The 12,237-nt window shown below is 42.3% G+C and overlaps 2 protein-coding genes across 13 annotated transcripts in view; one reads left to right on the top strand and one right to left on the bottom strand.

Annotated features, from left to right (window-relative positions):
• Positions 1 to 12,237, bottom strand: part of ATXN10 (ataxin 10) — a 257,913-nt gene that overhangs the window by 1,635 nt on the left and 244,041 nt on the right. The gene's annotated exons all lie outside the window — the stretch shown is intronic.
• WNT7B (Wnt family member 7B) overlaps positions 1 to 12,237 on the top strand; it is a 248,747-nt gene that overhangs the window by 209,095 nt on the left and 27,415 nt on the right. The gene's annotated exons all lie outside the window — the stretch shown is intronic.

Raw genomic sequence — 12,237 nt, 5'->3', positions numbered from 1 at the left:
AACGGTGGTCACTGAGTGCCTCATGTAAGTGTGTCATAGTGGGTGTGCACAACATACCCCCTATTATCATTTATTTAGCATCTATCCTCTGGATCGGTGACAAATGCTGGTAGGGGACCAACCCCTTTATGACTTTGTCTGTTGTCTTCTTGGAAGACCTAACCAATCTGAAGGTTTTCACACTTGTCAGAAAAATGCCATCCAAACCTGCAGGTGGGATTTTTGATTATCTCATTGTACGAGAATCTCACAATGGTAGAGCCAAGCAGTCATGTTTATGGTGTTTATGGTGGTCCCAAAAGAAATTCATGCCCTATCAGCAGGATAGGGAACTGTTGGGACCCTCACCGATAATGAAAATGGGGTTTCAATTGTCAAACTGGTTAAATGAAATGGTCTCCAGACATGCATTCTGCTGCTCCATACAACTCGCTTGGCTGGATAAACATGGTCAAGTACAGAGCTTTGCTTTCTTCGTCATGCCCATAGAGTTGAATGGAGCTGAAGTGCACGTGCACGTGTACTACCGCTCCATTCAACTGGGAGAATACAAGACTGACATCAATTGGAATCTTAGTTAGACCCCACAATTGCTTATTCCACAAACCTCTTACCTCTTTAAGTGTCTGGTCATTTGGAGACTGGTTGCTAGGAAAATCCTGTGCAACATTCCTAGCTGAAAAACTACTGTGTGTAATTTCATGTTGGCATGCATTCTTTTGGACCATGGTTGGACACAACGCCCAAATTGTGAGCTCTTCAAAAAGGCTATGAGACAACCAGTGTCCTACTATGCAACCTTGGAACTAGTAGGCTAGTAGACATGGGCCAGTGTGGGAAGGGGGTGGTGGTTGGCCAAAAGGAATCTGTTAGACACAGTGCACAGATGGACACCAGCTTGAGCTTAGAATAGAAAAGGATTAAGCTACACATCGGTGTATTATTTTGCCAGTGTATGGTGGTACCATTTTCTATAAAGCCAACCCAAGAGCCAAGGCCATTCTCAGTCTGCCATTTCCACAGTTGTGTTTTATTTCATTGCGTTTCCCACGGGTGTTGGAGATCTCCTAGCTGTGTGATGGCTATCATGGTGCAGGGTACTCTGGAACTGTTTTGTATTACTGATTTGGTAGTCACCCAACTGTATTAATACGGCTGTAATACACTAATATACATTTCACTGTTCATCCCATCTTGATGGGGCATTTTCAAAGCTCTGAAGACAAAAAAACAAGCTGTAAAAATCAGCAATAATAAGAAGCATGTCAGGTATGCTGGGCTTAGAGAGTCTTAGCATAGTAACCTCTTTTGTTACCGCTGCCAAAAATGATAATTTAAGGTCCATTTGCTGGTGCCAGAACTGGGGAGCCTCTTGCGGGTCCAGAGAGATAACGGTATCAGGTAACAGATACGGTTTAACCATTATTTATTTATTGTGCGATTATCTTTTCAATAAAGCAATTATCTTATAGCGGATTATTCACCGACTGTGGCCGAGAGGGGAGAGAATTCAAGCTTTTAATGGAAAAGAAGAAGGCATTGATAAGATGGAAATTAGAGCAAATATTGTAGAATTTTCTTTTCTTTTTTTCCAAAACAAATGTTTTTTTGTTAACAGGATTGAATACTTTTTTTTGTTACTTCAGCTGATCCACACTGGTTGGCACTGGCAATATCTGCTAGGGTTTCCTCTGGCCATACATTTCATCTGCAATGGCCATTAAATGGAATGGCCAACTGGCTAATACTGTACATTTTCAAGCTGCTCAAACTTAGAGTCCCTGCTCAGGCTTATAAAGAGGAAGGGGTACAAAATTGGGTACCTCCCCCTATGTGGTCAAGATACCCCTATAGGGCATATGGACAGCGGTTGTCTTCTGCAGACATACATATTCATGGGGCACCACATGGACTTCTAGATGTTTTATAATATAAAGTTATTGCTGGGCATCTTTTATTACTACCCATTGTTTGTGCCCATCTCATACTCCTACCAATTGCATATGTGCTGGGCATCTCATATACCTAATCATTACGCTTGTTGGGCATCTCATTTACTTACCCCCTTACATATTCTGGGAATCATATATTCTTACCCATTACATATTCTGGGCATCTCATATTCTTACTCATTACATGTGCTTGGCACCTCATATATTTACCCATTACATATGCTGGGCACCTCATATATTTACCCATTACATATGCTGGGCATCTCATATATTTACCCATTACATATGCTGGGCATCTCATATATTTACCCATTACATATGCTGGGCATCTCATATATTTACCCATTACATATGCTGGGCATCTCATATATTTACCCATTACATATGCTGGGCATCTCATATACTTACCCATTACATATGCTGAATATCTCATTGTTACTCATTACATACTGTATGCTGGGCATCTCATACTCTTACCCATTACATCTCATTCTTACTTATTACATATGCTGGGCATCTCATACACTTACCCATTACATATGCTGGGCATCTCATACACTTACCTATTACATATGCTGGGCATCTCATACACTTACCCCTTACATATGCTGGGCATCTCATACTCTTACCCATTACATATGCTGGGCATCTCATACTCTTACCCATTACATATGCTGGGCATCTCATACTCTTACCCAATACATATACTGGGCATCTCATACTCTTACCCTTTACATATATCGGGCATCTCAAACTCTTACCCATTACATATGCTGGGCATCTCATACTTTTACCCAATACATATGCTGGGCATCTCATACTCTTACCCATTACATATGCTGGGCATCTCAGACTCTTACCCAATACATATGCTGGGCATCTCATACTCTTACCCATTACATATGCTGGGCATCTCATACTCTTACCCATTACATATGCTGGGCATCTCATACTCTTACCCATTACATATGCTGGGCATCTCATACTCTTACCCAATACATATACTGGGCATCTCATACTCTTACCCTTTACATATATCGGGCATCTCAAACTCTTACCCATTACATATGCTGGGCATCTCATACTTTTACCCAATACATATGCTGGGCATCTCATACTCTTACCCATTACATATGCTGGGCATCTCAGACTCTTACCCAATACATATGCTGGGCATCTCATACTCTTACCCATTACATATGCTGGGCATCTCATACTCTTACCCATTACATATGCTGGGCATCTCATACTCTTACCCATTACATATGCTGGGCATCTTATATATATACACATGTGCCCTGCTTCTCATATAGTCACCCATTCCATGCGCTGGGCATCATGAGTTACATGTTCACTCCATGCAGAACCTTGTTGCAGAGGATGATAGGTAGAAATCTTACACTGTATCCCAGAAAACTCAGGTTACACTATATGGAAAACAAGCCGCCGGCTTCAATCTAATCCATCCAAATCTGGTCTTTATTGTCTAGACATCAGACAAGAAGAGGAGCCTCTATTCCAGCAGTCACATTTTTTGGTTGTTTTAACCTCTTAACTGCTAGAGGTGGGTGCCATCTGGCACCGAAAGGGTGGACATGGTTCACTGGCGGGGAACGCTCCATAAAGTAGTATAGCAGCGCTCATATAATTACATAATGATCTGTGAATGAAGCCGCCAAGGAGCGGGTCTGTGAGCTGCCGTGAAGACAATCTCATTGCACTTTACAGCCTCTAGTAATCTTATTGAGCTGCCCAACAGTATTGTGTGGGGATGATGTGTGTTTTATCCCTGCCAAAACCTATGTAAACACCGTATTTATACAAGAGTCATTTGTTGGCATAGAGCAGAGATTCCCAAACTAATCCTTAGTGATGCCTGAACAGAACTTATCTATTCGGTAATCAGGGGGCCCCTGAGCAAAGCATGGAACCAGGCCCTCCTCCCACTTCCCAACTCTTTCACTACCATGGTCACAACCTCCTCATCAGAGTTGACAATGGCTATGAAGAGTGTCTCTTGCTCTGGAGGACCTCTCCTGTCCTGGAATACACAGATAATGCATTGATTTTCAATGGGTACGGTGGACTGCTTCATTTTCCTGTGATGGTCCTGCAAAGAAATTGAACATAGATATATCTGATCATTAAGGGTCCAAGCAGCTAATTTTCAAAGGACCCTTTTAACTAAAAGGCAAATCAGAGTCCTCATTTAAAGGGACTATTGTCCTGCTGGGGCTGGGAAAAAATAGAAAAACAACCTATACTTAGGCTGCCGCTGTGCTCCGATGAAGAGAGCTCCATCACTCAGTGCATCGGAAGAACGGAAGTTGAGTGGAGATAAAAGTACAGCCTGTCCAGTCTTTTCTCTGCTCAACTTCCCTTAAATACAGGACACCCGATGGACCCTATTCAAGTCAATCGGGATCCGGCAGCGTCAGTTGTGCTCTGGCCTGTTTAGGATCCTTTCGATGCCAAAAAAATATAAGAGCCTAACACACCCTGGAAGGGTCAAGCACAATAGCAGTGTGAACCTTAAATACCCTCGCAGCTCCTTCTGTTTGCCTCTATCCGGTCCCGCAAATTTGGTCTTCTTCCTGCCTCTGAGACGAACGCACATTGCAGGGACAGCCTAATCAGCCAATCTCTGGCCAACATGGGACAACACTGTGAAAGAAGACTGATCAAAACTTTTGACATGTCTCTATAGCATGTCCATTTATTGGTTTTTGAACTGACAGTGCCTATTTAAGCTAATTGAGACTATGTGGTGAAAGTTGCGGTTGTCATTCAAGTTTTCTGCATTCTAACCTTGATCAATGTCACAAAACCATCCACAGAATGCCAATTGAATTAAGTTGTATCCCATCAACTGAAATGAATGATCGGATACGTGTGCCACAAGTAGCAGTGGAGGTATCGTCTACACCAGTAATTCTCAACCAATTCAAGTCACTTACCCTAAGTGATTAAATGTTTCATCCGAGTATGTACAGTAGATGAGATGTTCCAAATTAGTATGCACTAGGAAGCCATCACTTCGGCTGAGTTCACATATGTCCAGAGTCTGGCTCAGTGAACCCAGCCTAAATTTGCTGCTGTCATAAAGTTTAGTGCGTAAAGTCTGTAAACCGTAAACAGTGGATCATATGTAATAAACACTTTACTGTGAGTCTCCATTCGCTGTCAGTATGATCCATCCCATCTACAGTTAACTGCAAGTTTCCCTCCTCCAACACTACCGCTGGGGGGTGGCGGCGGGCAAATAGCCACAAGATCCGCAGTAAACTGTGCATGTGTTCGCAATTTACTACCGACTTGCACTAAACTTTATGACATCGCAACTGAAGCCACAACTGATGACTAAAGGTGTTTAGGTTCCGGCATTCATTAATTGTGCATGCCGGAGAGGGAAACAAAGCAAGATCGTCCGATATCCAACTTACTTGAGACACCAGATGAATGCGAACTGTCCCATTCAAATTAAAGGGTTCAGTTCTACAATTAGTTTCCCTCCAGAGCTTTTCTACAGCACCGGAGGGAAACGCTGCCGGATGACGCACATTCGTGAAGAGAAGCTCAACCCATAGGCTCTGTACGATGTCTCTATGAGCAGTTCCTTCCCAGATCGGAACTCCCCATAACAATGTCCCAGCATTAATGCCCCCCCCGCCAGTAGCTCCACATGTCACATGTAGCTAGATATGTCCCATATCTCCAAATATAAAGCATACTACAGGTTGAGAAATACTTGTCCACATCACACCTAAAGGGTCACATACTGCATAGATTTGAATTGACATTTCCAAGGCAACATCAGCAAATTTAGGTGCCTTTGAAAGTCCAGGGCCCCTTAAAATAAGTGTGGTTTAGAAGTTTTTAATGGACTTACTTGATATCCCAGAAGTATTAGCACAGTTGTGTATGTCTTTTGTCTGCTCATTTCTAAATATATATATATATATATATATATATATATATAGCCCAACAGGGTACATACCCTCCATTACTTGCAGAAAGAGACTGATTTCCAGTAATCCTAACCTCCTTGAAAACCTACTTCCCAGATGCTATCGATGGGGGACTATTTTGTTGCAATTTAATTTCCCTTGATAAGCTTTAAGAGGACATTTAACACAAGGGATTCTGTCTGATGCATTTCATGCTCCAAACTGCTGACAATGTTAGATAGCTTGGAACGTGAGCAGGTGTGAGATTTTGGAAACAGGGCTTGGCTTCCAGCTGATCAAATGGCAGGGACAGGAATGGGAGGGGGAATGAGGAGGCATTCCAGCTCTTAGCACCTTAAGGGTTTGGGAATGTCTTTTTGACACTATTGAAAATTACTGCAGACAGATATATGAAAGGTACCGTGTGTCTTTTTTTGTGAACTAGAGACGAGCGGGCAGAAACCGTAGAACCCATTTTCGCTCAGAACTTTTCCTAAAATTATGTTCGGTGAACATTAGAACTTTGCCAGGTTTGCTTTGCACGAGCATGGCATTAGCACTGTTACTCTTAAGAGATTTCAGTGAAGAATAAGAAATAGGAACACTAAGATGACATTGGGATAGCCCAGAATACTTTGCAGCTAGCAGCAAGATCACATGACTGCAGGATAGACAATCATTGCTTGTGTACAGCTCCAAGGCCAATCACACTACAAGACAAAGCAATTTGAGCAAAGCATTGTCCAGTGGAGTGACCTGCATTAGTGTGTCCAGTCATTCTGCTGCACTGTATATCCCAGCAGTGTGACTACACTAGCAATCCCAGCCATTAAAAAAATTCACACTGTCTAAAACACAAAGCAAAGCTTTGTAGCTGTTCTATTTTGTGGTGAAGTGAATGTATTTTAACTGCATTTTCTGAGTTAAACAAAAAACAGAGCATTTCTACCTGTGTTTAACAAAAAACAGCATTTCTAGCTGTGAGAGTCAAGGTTGACAAGGCCTTTTACACCACATTACCTGTATTTTCTGAGTTTAACAGAACAAAGAGCAATTCTAGTGGTGAAAGTGAAAGTTGTCTGGTAAAGATATTGGAAAATAGGTTTTCTAAATCAGACAACAACCTGAAAATAAGATTTCATTTCAAGGCATATAAAAATTTAAAGGGGTTGTCCGGGATTAGCAAAGCACGTCCTGTTGACAGGTCTTGCCCTGTTTTAGAAGAAAGCACCCATATTTCTCAAATCCTACAAGGAAAAAATTCATGTAGGTAAATGACCACAATGTTTGCATGAATGTCCCTATGAGAAAGAATCCTACTCATCGCCCACAAAGTTTGTACTCTCTATAGAAAGAATTCCCAGTGGGGTTTTACACATTCTTTGGAGCCGATCATTAGTAAGTTATATAAAACGCCAGTTCTCTGTGTAAGCCATCTCACCTCCGAGTCCTCTCATTTATCTAGTCTCAATGGCTTTGAGAAGTGAAGACCATGTCTATTGCGTGTTTAAGCTCATGGGCAAAATGGAAACTGCAAGGCAGACAAAACTGAGTAAGTATGCGTTGTGTCATTCTTAGTGGAGCACTTTCCAAAAACACCCCAAGCAGCATTTTGTCTGCTCTCTCCTCCTGTACAATGGCTTTCTTGGAGACCATCGAGCCGTGAACAGCCTGTCTTTTTCTTTTGACTTTGAAACACCACAAATACTTGAACCGTGTTTGTTGCCTTTTGTTTCTGCTTTCTCGTCTGTTGAACAACTTGGTTGTCCTACCAGATCCTTTGACTGTATTTTTCAACTGTGTTTTGAGAACTGGAATCAGATAGATGGAAGAAGAGCCGTCTGACGCTGGGTGAAACATGTAGTGTTGAGATACGTTGCACAAATCATGGTTAACTAGAAGGTTGTACCTGGTTATTTAACTTGATCACTGTCTTAATGGAGTAGTGTAAGAGAACAAAAACATGATTGTGTTGTATCAAAATCAATGCCACTCATAGGCTGCATTTAATATTGGAACCCCATTTACTTGGAAAGGGTTGAGCTGGAATACTAGACTCAGACTAGACTACTGAATTTTATAAAGTTGTAACCATTCTCCTTTAGTGACAGACTGAGCATGGTCAGGGCTCATTGGTAATAATTGTCAGGCTACTTCAGTCCATGGACCCTTGGTCACTGCCCCAATGATGTCCACACCTGGTGGAGACACACAGACAGATTCTCCCCTAAAATATCTATGAGGTAGTGCCTAAACATCCTCAAAGACTATATTAAATACTAGGTCGAACAGGAATTTTCTATTCACACCGGTGTGAGGTGCAGAATTGCGTCCTATCTTCACACCGCACTGCTCCTCACAGCTCCGCTCCTGTCATGACAGGAGGGATGTAGATCTGCACACAGCCCCGCTCCTGTCATGGAGGACATAGATGTGCACAGCCCCGCTCCTGTTAGCGGCTGTGTGCAGATCTACATCCCTCCTCTGAGGGAGGTGCAAGGAGGGAGGTGTGAACGGGAGTGGGGCTGAGGGAGGTACAGAGTTGCATCCTGCCCAGCTTGGCCTTCCCTACGATGTACCTTCAGTAATCTCTGAACAGCTGAAGGGAGGAGCAAATGCAGAATTGCATAGGACGTAGTTCTGCACCTCACACCGGTTGATAAAGGTATTAGGGCAAACATACAAGTTGCCCAAATCTCAGCAGCTATTACTAGCTAGTAAAGGTGTTTAGAGTAAACAGAGCCCAATAAGCCCCAATTAAGCTGAATTTGCTTGAAAATGTAGTGTTGAAATACACCTTGATCTCCTCCATCTTTCTATTCATAATAAATCTCCTATCAAATAAATGCACCAGACGTGAAAATATAAATAAAATAACAAGCTTTATTAGACATTAATAATAATAAAAATAAAAACATAAATAATGAGAATCAGCAATAGCCAGAAAAATGTGTAATGATCTAATAAGGACTATTCTCTTAAGGGTTTGTCATTACCAATTAAACATATACTGCAGAACAGCACTGCGACATTAAGCACACATAGAGAAGGCAAACAAAAAATAAATGATAATAAGAGAAGAGAGACAACGTGTACAGGTGATCTATTGGAGCACTGTGGGAGCCTGAGAAACCTAGAGAAAAAAGTGTGTTGGTATGAGACCTGAAAAGATTAACAAGTACATCAACAGCAACATCACTGCACTAGGAAAATACACCAGCCCTCGGAAGGGAAGAGAGCATAAACACGCTGCCACAGTGCATCCGGAGTCACCACGTTATACTCACATAAGAGATCACACACAACCCCTACGCCGTTTCGCTACCCGCTTCGTCAGGGAGTATATGGGTAGTAGCTGGGTAAACTATTTATATAACAGAGGACCAATCAGATGTTTGGAGTGAAAATTACCTGGATAGAAGCAGCTGTGTTCCGTACCGCCAGAGCTCATAGCTGCCGGCGCCATCTTGGGCTCTCGGGCGCATGCGCACAGCGGAGAGGCGACGTCTGTGCACTAACGTCACCACGCACTTAGTCGGGCGCGTGCGCACAAGAGTCCACAAAGTAGATGCTAAGTGAAAGTATTTGGCGCATGCGCAGACAAACTGGAGTCCGCTGTGACACGGAGCCAGGTCTGGGCATGCGCATAAACATAGACATGGAAAAAAGAGGCGATTGCACTAACATTGGTGTGCATAGTGAAACCCTAGGGCACCGATATAAAGAATTTAATGTAGAAAGAAAGTTTTAAAATAAAAAGCAGAAAAAGCGTGCTTTTTATTTTAAAACTTTCTTTCTACATTAAATTCTTTATATCGGTGCCCTAGGGTTTCACTATGCACACCAATGTTAGTGCAATCGCCTCTTTTTTCCATGTCTATGTTTATGCGCATGCCCAGACCTGGCTCCGTGTCACAGCGGACTCCAGTTTGTCTGCGCATGCGCCAAATACTTTCACTTACCATCTACTTTGTGGACTCTAGTGCGCACGCGCCGACTAAGTGCGTGGTGACGTTGGTGCACAGACGTCGCCTCTCCGCTGTGCGCATGCGCCCGAGAGCCCAAGATGGCGCCGGCAGCTATGAGCTCTGGCGGTACGGAACACAGCTGCTTCTATCCAGGTAATTTTCACTCCAAACATCTGATTGGTCCTCTGTTATATAAATAGTTTACCCAGCTACTACCCATATACTCCCTGACGAAGCGGGTAGCGAAACGGCGTAGGGGTTGTGTGTGATCTCTTATGTGAGTATAACGTGGTGACTCCGGATGCACTGTGGCAGCGTGTTTATGCTCTCTTCCCTTCCGAGGGCTGGTGTATTTTCCTAGTGCAGTGATGTTGCTGTTGATGTACTTGTTAATCTTTTCAGGTCTCATACCAACACACTTTTTTCTCTAGGTTTCTCAGGCTCCCACAGTGCACCAATAGATCACCTGTACACGTTGTCTCTCTTCTCTTATTATCATTTATTTTTTGTTTGCCTTCTCTATGTGTGCTTAATGTCGCAGTGCTGTTCTGCAGTATATGTTTAATTGGTAATGGCAAACCCTTAAGAGAATAGTCCTTATTAGATCATTACACATTTTTCTGGCTATTGCTGATTCTCATTATTTATGTTTTTTATTTTTATTATTATTAATGTCTAATAAAGCTTGTTATTTTATTTATATTTTCACGTCTGGTGCATTTATTTGATAGGAGGTTTACTAAAGTGTTTTGCACCAAACGCAATTTACTTTTCGAGTTGAAAAGCAACTTTGGTCACATATCTTTGGTTATTCATAATAAATGTTTCTTGGGGAAATACAGTGGTTTATTCCTGACAAGTCACTAGGAATGCAGATGAAGAAACCTATCACCAGAAGCTTCATAAAACTTAAAGCACTCTTGAAGGAATCACGGCCTTGCAGGTGTGAACTCTACTCAACCATATGTTGTAATTGAATTCCTTATGATGGGATGAAAGCCGGTATTTCATAATGTCAGGACTACTGCTCAGTGCTAAAGACAATTATCTTCAGATAACTCTGCTATTATCTTTACTGGTATAAACACCTAAAGTTCAAGTACAGATCCTATGGCTGAGGGCATAGATATATGAATAGCACATGGTAGGTTGGTGACCAATCCATGTTACCGATTTTACATTGTAGTCCAGGAGCTTCAAGTTCACGTGTCTGACAAAATTTTTTTATATATTGTTGTATGTGATGCAATGATTGTGTGGTGTTTAGGTTCTGCTTCACCTAAAGATAACCTGTTACCTGGTTTCACCAGCTAGAACTGCTATGATCAGGTGATTGCCAGAGTGACCTTCTTATGGGAGGAACATCCCCCTTTAAAGGGGTATTCCAGGCAAAAACATTTTATCCCTTATCCAAAGGATAGGGGATAAGATGTCTGATTGCGGGGGGCCCGCTGCTGGGACGTGACATCACACCATGCCCCTCCATTCATGTCTATGGGAGGGGGCGTGACGGCCGTCACGCCCCCTCCCATAGACATGAATGGAAGGGCGTGGCGTGACATCACGTCCCCAGTCCCGGAAACCCGGAGGTGTCCGAAACTAGAGACGTAGTACCCGCATAGAATGCGGGTGCTGTAGGGAGATCGCGGGGGGTCCCAGATGCGGGCTCCCCGTGATCAGACATCTTATCCCCTATCCTTTGGATAGGGGATCAAATGTTTTTGCCCAGAATACCCCTTTAAATATCCCTCAACCCACAGTACAGATTACCGAAGGAAGAAAAGGGTTCCATCCATATCCTAATTTCCAATTGTACTATACATTATAATCTAGGTGCCCAGGACTGAAGTAGTTAAGGGTAACGTTTCACAGCAAATACCATTTTGATCACATTACATTAAAGAAAATAATAAAAAAAAACATTGCTGCTCTTGGCATGAGAGCCCCTGGTGGTTATAGGAAATCAGTGTATATTTTCTTTGCCTCTCTAGCACAGTATGGTTTCCAGCTGATAACCACAAGTTACATTATCATGTCTGGACTTCTTAGACATTTTCATAATTTTACTAAAGTGAGAATTCAAGTAGAATTTTGGTCGATAACCATGTAAAATGGTAAAAAAAAAATCTCAACAAAGTACAAAAATCACCCCAAAAAAGTTAAAGATAAATATCATTTTTTTTAGTATGTTTCCGGGAAATCTGCATGGTAACCAATTTTAATAGCATTATAGCTCTCAAAGTGGTGGTTAGCCCAGACTCCAAAATGGTAAATCTGTCTTGTTATGCAGTGACATGTCGATACACAGAGCCAGGTCAAGGCCTGAACCAACCAGACATCCCATCGCTCCTGTTCCTCCTCCTTCCTCCC

Source organism: Hyla sarda, chromosome 4 (genome assembly GCF_029499605.1).
Source record: "Hyla sarda isolate aHylSar1 chromosome 4, aHylSar1.hap1, whole genome shotgun sequence".
NCBI lineage: Eukaryota > Metazoa > Chordata > Amphibia > Anura > Hylidae > Hyla > Hyla sarda.
This window is presented reverse-complemented; position numbering and strand designations above follow the sequence as displayed.